Source organism: Marmota flaviventris, chromosome 13 (assembly GCF_047511675.1).
Source record: "Marmota flaviventris isolate mMarFla1 chromosome 13, mMarFla1.hap1, whole genome shotgun sequence".
NCBI classification, from domain to species: Eukaryota; Metazoa; Chordata; class Mammalia; order Rodentia; family Sciuridae; genus Marmota; species Marmota flaviventris.
Genome location: NC_092510.1, coordinates 8,275,434 through 8,285,239, shown reverse-complemented (window position 1 = coordinate 8,285,239; position 9,806 = coordinate 8,275,434). Strand labels below are relative to the sequence as shown.

The following is a 9,806-nucleotide window of genomic DNA, read 5'->3' as shown; positions in this document are numbered from 1 at the left end:
GGTGAGGTTTAGGGTTAGTTTTAGCGTTACGGTTAGATTAGGGATAGTGTTAGCATTAGGGTTAGGGTAAGTGTTAGTGTTATGGTTAAAGTAAGGGTTAGGGATAGGGTTAGTGTTAGGTTTAGGGTTAGGCTTAGGGTTAGTGTTAGTGATAGGGTTAGTGTTGGGTTTAGAGTTAGTGTTAAGGTTAGGATTAGGGTTAGTGTTAGGGTTAGGGTTAGTTTTAATGTAAGTATTAGTATTAGTGGTATTGTTAGGGTTAGTGTTATTTAAAAGTTATTATTAGCGTTAGGTTATTTTTAGGGTTATGTTTTGTAAGGGATTGTGTTAGAGTTACGGTTAAGGTTAATTTGGGAAAAGTTTTCAATTAGCAATAATCACGCCTCGGATAAACCTCATTGGCTACGATACTGCCACTGCGCAAAGCTAACGGTTAAGGTTAGAATTAGGGTTATGTCAGTGTTAGGATTATGGTTAGGGTTAGGAGTACTGTAAGGTTTAGTGTTAGGATAGTGTTAGGATTAGGGTTAAGTATAGTGTTATGGTTACTGTTAATTTTAGAGTTAGTGTTAGTGCTAGGGTTAGGGTTAGAGTTAGCATTAGGGTTAGGGTTAGTGTTAGGGTTTGGGTTAGGATTTGTATTAGGGTTAAAGTTAAGATTATGTTTAGGGTTATGGTTATGGTTAGGATTAGTGTTAGGGTTAGGTTTATTTTTAGGTTAGGGTTAGGGCAGAGTTAAGGTTAGTGTTAGGGTTCGGGTAAGGGTTAGGATTAGGGTTAAAGTTAGGGTAAGGTTTAGGTTTATGGTTTGGTTAGGGTTAGGGTTAGGTTTAGTTATGGTGTTAGGATTAAGGTTTGGGTAAGTGTTAACATTAGGTTTATGTTTAGGGTTACAATTAGGGTTAGTGTTAGTGTTAGGGTTAGAGTTATACTCATGTTTAGAGTTAGTTTTAGTATTTGGGTTAGGCTTAGCGATAGCTTTAGTATTTAGGGTTAGGTTTAGAGATATTGTTATGATTAGGTTTAGGTTTAGGATTAAGGTTAGGGTTAAAGGTAGGATTAGTACTAGTGTCAATGTTAGTTTTAGTGTTAAGTTTAGGGTTTCTTTTAGGGTTAGGGTTAGGGCTATGATAGGGTATTTGTTTGGATTAGGTTTAGGGTTCGTGTTAGAGTTAGGGTTATGGTTACGGTTAGGGTGTAATCTAGGTTTAGGTTTAGGGTTACAGTTAGAGTTAGTGTTAGTGTTAGTATTAGGTTTAGGGTTAATGTTAGGATTTGGTTTTAGGTTAGTATAAGGTTTAGCATTAGGTTTTGTTTAGGGGTTATAGTTACAATTATAGTTAGGGTAATGATAAAGGTTAGTATTAGGGTTTGTTGAGGTTGAGGTTTAGGGTTCTTTTAGGCTTACGGTTAGGGTTAGGGTTAGAGAGTGTTAGGGTTAGGGTTAGGATTAGAATTAGGGTTAGGATCAGGGTTAGGGTTTGGGTTAAATTAGGGTTAAGGTTAGGGTTAAAGTTCGTGTTAAGGTAAGGGTTACAGTTTGTGTTAGTTTTAGGTTTAGGTTTAGGTTTAGGGTTAGTGTTAGGGATAGGTTTAGGGCTACAGTTAGAGTTAGTGTTAGGGTTAGGGTGAGGGGTCATGTTAGTGTTAAGTTTAGGGTTATGGTTAGGGTTAGTGTTATGGTTAGAGTTAGGGTAAAAATTTGGATTAGTGTTTGGGTTAAGTTTGGATTTAGATTTAGAATTAATGTTAGAGTTTTCGTTAGGGTTAGGGGTTGTGTTAGTTTTAGGCTTATGGTAATGGTTGGGGTTAGTGTTACGGTTAGACTTAGGGTTAAGGAAAGGTTTAGTGTTTGGTTTAATGTTAAAGTTAGGTTAAGGGTTGGTGTTAGGGTTAAGGTTATTGTTAGTGTTAGGTTTCGAATTAGGGTTAGGGTGAGGCTTAGGGTTAGTGTCAGGGTTAGGTTTAGCTTTAGGGTTAGATTTATTGTTGGGGTTAGTTATACTGTTAGGGTTAGTTTAATATTAGTATATAGTTTAAGGTTTGTGTTAGGGTTCGGGTTAGGGTTAGTGTTACAATGAGGTTTAGTGTTAGAGTTATGTTTGGGTTAGGCATAAGGTTACGGTTCATGTTTGGTTTAGGATTAGAGTTATTAATAAGTTTATGGTGAGGGTTAGAGTTAGGGTTAGGTTTAGTGTTAGTGTTAGGTTAGTGTTAGGGTTATGGTTACTGTTAGTGTTAATGTTAGTGTTAGGTTTAGTTTTAGTGTTAGGGTTTGGTAAGCGTTAGGGTTAGTGTTAGTGACAGGGTTTCAGTTAGGTTAAGGGTTAGGTTTAGGGTTTGGTTTAGGGTTAGGTTTATTGTTAGGCTTAGAGTTATTGTTAGGTTTATGGTTAGTGTTAGTGTTAGTGTTAGGGTTAGGGTTAGTATTAGTGTTTGGGTTAAGTTTAGATTTAGCATTAGTGTTAGGGTTAGGTTAGTATTATGGTTAGTTTTATGGTTAGAGTCAGTGTTAAAATTAGGGTTAGGGTTAGGGTATGGTTAGTGTTAGGGTTTTGATTAGGGTTTGGGTTAGTGTTAGGGATAAAGGTTGGGTTAGGTTTAGTGTTACTTTAGTATTAGGCTTAGGGTTTGGTTAGGGTTAGGGTTATGGTAAGGGTTAAGGTTAGGTTTAGGGTTGGGGATAGGCTTGTGTTTAGGGTTAGGGTTAGGATTAGTGTTAGGTTTAGGGTTAGTGTTAGGTTTTGGGTTAGGGTTAGGGTTAGCTTTAGGGTTCGTGTTAGGGTTAGGTTTAGCGTTAGTGTTAGGATTAGTGTTAGGATTAGGGTTAGGGTTAGATTTGTGTTAGTGTAGGGTTTGGGTTATGGTGAGATTTAGGGTAAATTTTAAGGTTAGGTTTAGGGTTACGTTTAGAGTTAGTGTTAGGGTTAGTGTTAGTGTTAGGGTTAGCGTTAGGGTTAGGATTTGGGTTAGGGTTAGTGTTATGTTAGGTTTAGGGTTAGGGTTAGCAATAGTGTTTGGGTAAGGGTTAGAGTTAGGTTCATGGTTAGTGTTAGGATTACATTTAGTGTTAGTGTTATGTTTAGGGTTAGGGTTAGGGTGAGGTTTAGGGTTAGCTTTAGGTTTATGGTTAGGGTTTGGGTTAGGGTATGGTAAGGTTTATGTTAAAGTTAGGATTTTGTTTAGGTTTTATATTGGTGTTTGGGTTACAGTTAGTGTTATGTTGAAGGTTAATGTTAGGTTAGGTTCGGGTTAGGGTTAGGTTTAGGGTTCGTGTTAAGTTTAGGATTATGGTTAGTGTTAGCTTTAGCTTTAGGGTGAGGGTTAGAGTAATGGTTAGCGTTAGTGTTAGTGTTAGGTTAGTGTTATGGTTAGGCTTAGGGTTATGTTAGGGTAAAGGTTAGGGTTAGGATTTGGTTTAGTGTTAGGGTTAGTGTTATGGTTATGGTTATGGTTAGGGTTAGGGTTAGGGTGAATGTTAGGTTTAGGTTTACATTTACGTTTAGCGTTATTGTTAAGGTTAGGGTTAGGGCAAGGGTTAGCGTTAGTGTTTGTTTTAGAGTTCGAGTTAGGTATAGGGACAGAGTTAGGGTTGGGTTAGGGTAGTGCTAGTTTTAGAGTTAGGGTTAGGGTGAGGGTTAAAATTAGGGTTTGTGTTAGGATAAGGATTAGGGTTACTGTTATGGTTAGGTGTAGGGTTAGGTTTATGTTTAGGTAAGGGTTAGGGTTAGGGTTAGGGTTAGGGTTTCCATTTGTAATAGATTTATGTTTAGGATTAGGGTTCAAGTTAGTCTTACATTTAGGTTTAGCATTAGGGTTAGTGTTAGGTTCAGGGATAGGGTTAGAGTGAGCATTAGACTTAGGGTTAGGGTTGGTTTAGGGTTACAGTTAGAATCAGGGTTAGTCTTAGCTTTAGGGTTGGTGTTATGGTTAGAGTTACGGTTAGTGTTAAGTTTAAGGTTAGGTTTAGGTTTAGGTTTCATAATAGGGTTAGGGTAAAGGTAAGGGTTAGTGTTAAGTTTTGGGTTAGGTTTAGTGTTAGGTTTTTGTAAGGTTTAAGGTTAGTTTTAGGGTTAGAGTTAGTGATATTTTTAGGTTTATGGTTAGGGTTAGTGTTTGGTTAGTCTTAGGTTTAGGATTAGGGCTAGGGTTAGGGATATGTTAGGAATAGGGTTAGGCTTAGTTTTAAATTTAATGTTTGGGATATGGTTAGAGTTAGGTTTATGGTTAGGTTTAGATTCAGTTTAGGTTTGGTTTAAGTTTAGGGTGAGGTTTGGGGTTAGTTTTAGTGTTAGAATTATGGTTAGCGTTAGAGATATGATTAGGGTTAGCGTTAGGGTTAAAGTAGATTTAGGGTTAGGGTTAGGTTTAGTGTTAGGGTTAAAGTAAGGGTTAGTATTTGGGTCAGGTTTAGGGTTAGGTTTAGGGTTATGGTTATGGTAATATTTAGGGTAGGTTTTGGGTCTGGGTTAGTTTAGGGTTAGGGTTAAGGTTAGTGTTAGGTTTAGGGTTAGGGTTTGTATTAGTGTTAGTGTTAGGGTTAGTGTTAGGGTAATGGTTATGATTAGGGTTAGGTTTTTGGTTATTGTTAAGGTTAGGGTTAAGTGTAGGTTTAAGTTTAGGGTTAATTTTAGTGTTAGGTTTTGGGTTAGGGACAGGATTAGTGTTATGGTTAGTGTTAGGTTTAGGTTAGGGCTAGTGTAAGGGTTAGGGTTACATTTTGCGTTTGGGTTAGTGTTAGGCTTATTATTAGTTTTAGTGTTAGCATTAGGTTTATGATTAGTGTTAGGGTTAGGGTGAGGGTTAGTTTTAGTACTAGGGTTTAGTTTAGGATTAGGGTTATTATTAGGGTTAAGTTTAGTGTTATGGTTAGGGTTTGCATTATGTTTATGGCTAGTTTTACAGTTAGGTGTAGGTTTAAGGTTAGTGTTAGGGTTAGTGTTAGGGTTCAGGTTATGGTTTTTGTTAAGTTTAGGGATTGTGTTAGGATTAGGGCTAGGGTTAGTATTAATATTAGGTTTAGGGTTAGGTTTAAGGTTATAGTTAGGGTTAGAATAAGGTTTAGGGTTAGGTTTACAGTTAGTGTTAAGTTTAGGGTTAGTGTTAGGATTAGGTTTAGGTTAGGGTTATGGTTATGGTGTTTGTTACAGTTTAAATTAGGGTTACCATTATGCTTAAGTTTAGGGCTACGGTTATTGTTAGGGTTAGTAATATGATTACAGTTAGGGTTAGGGTTAGTTTTAGGCTTAGTGTTAGGTTTAGTGTTAGGGTTCTCTTTATGGTTAGGGTTAGGTTTAGTGTTAGGCCTAGGGTTAGGGTTATGTTTAGTGTTTGAGTGAGGATTAGGGTTAGGTTAGGGTTTGGGTTAGGGTTAGGTTTAGGGTTAGGGTTATGGTTAAGGTTGGGGTTAGGGTTAGGTTTAGTATTTGGTTTAGGGTTTTGTTTCACATTAGGGTTAGGGTTAGTTTTAGTGTTAGGGTTAGGTTTAGAGTTATGATTAGGATTAGGGTTTGTGTGAGGGTTAGGGTTTTGGTTCGTGTTAAGGTTAGTATTATGGATAGGTTTTGTGTTAAATTTAAGGTTAGGGTTAGAGTTACAGTTAGGATTAGGCTTAGGTTTAGTGTTAGTTTTAGAGTTATTTTAGGGCTATTGTTAGTTTTACGTTATGGTTAAAATTAGTGTTAGTTCAAAATTAGTGTTAGGGTTATGGTTAGTTGTATGTTTAGGGTTAGGTTTTGTTTTAGGGTTATCGTTAGAGTTATGTTTAGGGTTACGGTTACAGTTAGGAATTAGGGTTAGGGTTAGGGTTAGATTAGTGTAGTTTAGGGTTTGGGTTATCGTTAAGATTAGTGTTAGTTTTAGGGTTAGGGTTAAGTTAGTGTTAGGGTTACGGTTCATGTTAGGTTTAGGCTTATTGTTAGTGTTAGGTTTAGTTTAAGTGTTTGGTTACGGTTAGGGTTTGTGTTAGTCTTAGGGTTAGGTTTAGGATTAGCCTTAGTGTTTGGGTTGAGATATACTTAGGTTTATGCTTAGTGTTAGTGTTAGGGTTAGGATTAGTGTTAGGTTTAGGGTTAGGGCTAGGGTGAGTGTTAGGTTGAGGGTTAGGTTTAGAGTTATTGTTAGGAGTAGGATTAGCGTCAGTGTTAGGTTTAGGATAAAATTAGGGTTAGGGGTAGTGTTAGGGTTAAAGTTAGAGTTAGGTTTAGGATTTCTGTTAGTATTAGGAATAGGGTTATTTTTAGGGTTAATGTTAGGTTTAGGGATAGTCTTTATTTGAGGGTTAGGCTTAATGGTATGTTTAGGTTTATGGTTAGTGTTAGGTTTAGGATTAGGGTTAGTATTAGGTAAGTGTTAGCATTAGGGTTAGCTTAGGGTTAGGGTTATTGTTTGGGTTAGGGTTTGTGTTTGTGTTAGAGTTAGGTTAGGGTTAGAGTTAGGCTTAGGGTTAGTGTTCGACGGAGATTTAGGATTTGTGTTAGGGTTATGTTTAGGTTAGGGTTAGGCTTTGTGTTACGGTTAGGGTTAGGTTAGGTTTAGGTTTTTGGTTAAAAATATGGTTAGGTTTAGGGATACGGTTAGTTTTGGTGTTAGGGTTAGGATTAAGGTTAGTGTTTGTGTTAGGGTTTGGGTTAGTGTTTATATTAGGTTTAGGGTTAGGGTTAGGTTTAGTGTTAGTTTTAGTATTAGGGTCTGTGTCAGGGTTGTGGTTAGTGTTAGGGTTGGGATAACAATTAGAATTAACTTTCTGGTTAGGGTTAGGGTTAGGTTTAGGGTTATGTTTTGGGTTACACTTAGGGTTTGTGTTAGATTTTGGGTTAGGTTTAGGGTTAGTGTTAGGGTTGGGTTTGAGTTAGTGTTAGTGTTATGGTTAGCATTAGGGTTGGGTTCGAGTTAGTGTTAGTGTTATGGTTAGCATTAGGGTGAGGTTTAGGTTTTGTGTTAGGTTTAGCCTTAGTGTTAGTGTTAGGGTTAGGGTTAGAGTTAAATTTTCTGTTAGGATTAGTGTTAGGGTTAGGATTATGGTTATGGTTAGGATTAGTGTTAGGGTTAGGGTTAGTGTTATGTTTAAAGATAGGGTTACATTTAGGGTTAGGGATAGGTTTAGTGTTAGTGTTAGCATTAGGTTTAGGTTTAGGGTTACTGGTAATTTTAGAATTCGGGTTAGGTAAGGTGTTATTGTTAGGGTTATTGTTAGGATTATGGTTAGTGTCAGGATTAGGGTTATGGTTAGGGTTAGGTTTAGTGTTAGTATTAGGGCTTAGGTTAGCATTAAGGTTAAGTTACAGTTAGGGTAATGATATTTTTATGTTTAGGGTTCAATTTATGTTTAGGATAATAGATAGGTTAAGTTTAATGATAGTGCTAGGGTCAGGCTGAGGATTAGAATTAGGATTTGGATTAGGGTTTGGGTAATGTATAGGGTTAGAGCTAGGGTTAGGGCTAGGTTTATGGTTAGAGTCAGGACTATGGGTATGGTTAGGTTTAGGTTTAGTGGAAGGATTAAAGTTGGGGTTCGATTTATGTTAGGTTTAGGGCTAGGTTTAGGCTTTGAGTTAGGGTTAAAGCTAGTGTTGGGTCTTGGATTATGCCTATGTTTTGGGTTACATTATGGCTCTTCTTAGGGATATGGTAACGTAAGAATTAAGGGCTAGTTTTAGGGTTACATTTGGAACTCAGTCTAGTTTTAGGGTTTGGTTGAGATTTAGGGTGATGTTTTTAACTAGGTTTAGTGTTAGGGTTTGAGTCAGGGTCAAATTTCATTTTATGATTAGGGATAGGACTCAAATTAGGGGTAGGCATAGGGCTAGATGTAGGGTTAGGATTTGGTTTAGGTTAAGAGTTAGGGTTAGTCCTATGGCTCGGTTTTGTTTTAGGACTAAAATTAAAGTTAAGGGTAGTTTTATGATTAGTGGTAGTGTTATTGCTACTGATAGGGTGAGTTTAGGCTTTGGAGTAGATTTAGAGTTATGGTTAATTCTAGAGTTAGGGGTATGGCTACTGTGAGAGCTAAGATTAGTGCTAGTGTTTGGGTTATGGTAAAGGATAGGGTTAAAATTAGGAATGGGGCTATGGCAAGAGTTAGATTTAGTCTTAGGTCTAGAGTCTGGGTTAGGGTTAACGCTAAATTAGGGCTAGGAATAGGTCTAGTCTTAGTGTTAGGCTTAGGCCTAGGATTAGGGCTATTTTATGGTTAGGTTTAGGGTTAGGTTTAGGGGAAGGGCTACTTGTTTGATTTCCACCTCCATTTTTATTTACCCATAAGTGACAAAATGAAGTTAAACCTTAAAATACAATGTGTTCATGATAGTGAACCATTGAATTGAGAAGAACATACCTTGGGAGCATACTAAGGCTCAATAAAAGATGACTCCTGCCCAGTATCAAAGAAATTTGAACAAAACTAACTCTAACCCTACAATTACCTGTAACCCTAGATCTAGCTGTAATCCTAAACCTAACATTAACCCTAACCTGATTAGAGAACCATTGATCCTAGAATTCCCACCCTTCGGGATTCTTGAAGGGCAAGCTAAGTGATGAATCCTACGCAACATCAAACAAATCTGACCAAATAAATGTGGGACGTATTTCAGTACATGCATATTTTCCTGTATTCTCCTAAAGGGCTCTCAGATTAAGTTGTTTTTGCATGCTTAAGCATAGGCCTACTTTTACAAGGAACATACCAGAGTCACTACAGAAAAATGATGGTGTGTGTAAAGCTTCAAGCAGCTAGCACAAATACTGTTTTATTTTCAACTCCATTAACTTTCTCATATAGGTCAAAATTAAGTGAAATCTTAAAATACAAAATGTTGCTGACGGCAAACCAGTGAATGGAGAAGGCCTAAAACTGGGGAACAGAGTAAGTGAAAAGATAAGTCCTTCCAGTATCAAAGAATTTTGAATGAAACTAACTCTAATCCTAACACTAGCACTAACTCTAGCTCTTCCCCTAACCCTAACGTTTTTATGAAACCTTTGACCATAGAATTTCCAAACTTGGGCAGCCTAGTGGGGAAAGCTAAGGGATGAATGCTGCACAGTATCAAAGAAATTTGTCCAAAAATTGATGGAGTATATCAGTATATGCATATTTCTCTGCAATCCCTTAAAGGACTCTTGGATAAAGTTGTTTATACATGCTTCAACTTAGGCCTACTGTCACAAGAACAAACCAGAAATTGATCACAGAGAATTGATGGAGTGTGAAGTTTCAAGCAGCTAGCACCAATGCTGTTTGATTTCCAGCTCAATTTCCATTTACTTGTATAGGACAAAATGAGCTAAAACTTTAAAATACAAACTGTTCCTTACAGTGAACATTTGAACCTACATGGCCCAAACATGTGGAGTATAGTAAGTATAGGACAAAATGAATCTTGCTCAGTATCAAAGAAATTTCAACAAAACTAACTCTAATCCTAATACTAGCTCTAACACTATCCCTAACAGTATCCTTAACACAAAACCTAACCTGTTTGAGAAACTGTTGATCCTAGAAGTCCCAAATGTGAGGAGACTAGGGGGCTAAGCTATCAGATGAATCCTTTGCAGTATCAAAGAAATACGACCAAATAATTTAGGTGTTATTTCAGTTCATGTATATTACTCTGTTTTCTGCCAAAGGGCTCTTGGATAAAGTATTTTTTTGCCATATTCACCTTAGTGCTACTTTCACAAGGATCAAAGCAGAGAGTTCCCACATGGAACTGATTCAGTGTTTGAATTTTCAAGCAGCTAGCACCAACCTGGTTTGATTTCAACCTCCATTTTCATTTACCTATATAAGTCAATATGAAATG

General features: G+C 37.1%; 1 pseudogene; it reads right to left on the bottom strand.

The window, feature by feature from the left end:
- Positions 1-344: 344 nt before the first annotated feature.
- On the bottom strand, positions 345-428 carry LOC139701653 (U4 spliceosomal RNA; annotated as a pseudogene).
- Between the last annotated feature and the right edge of the window lie 9,378 nt (positions 429-9,806).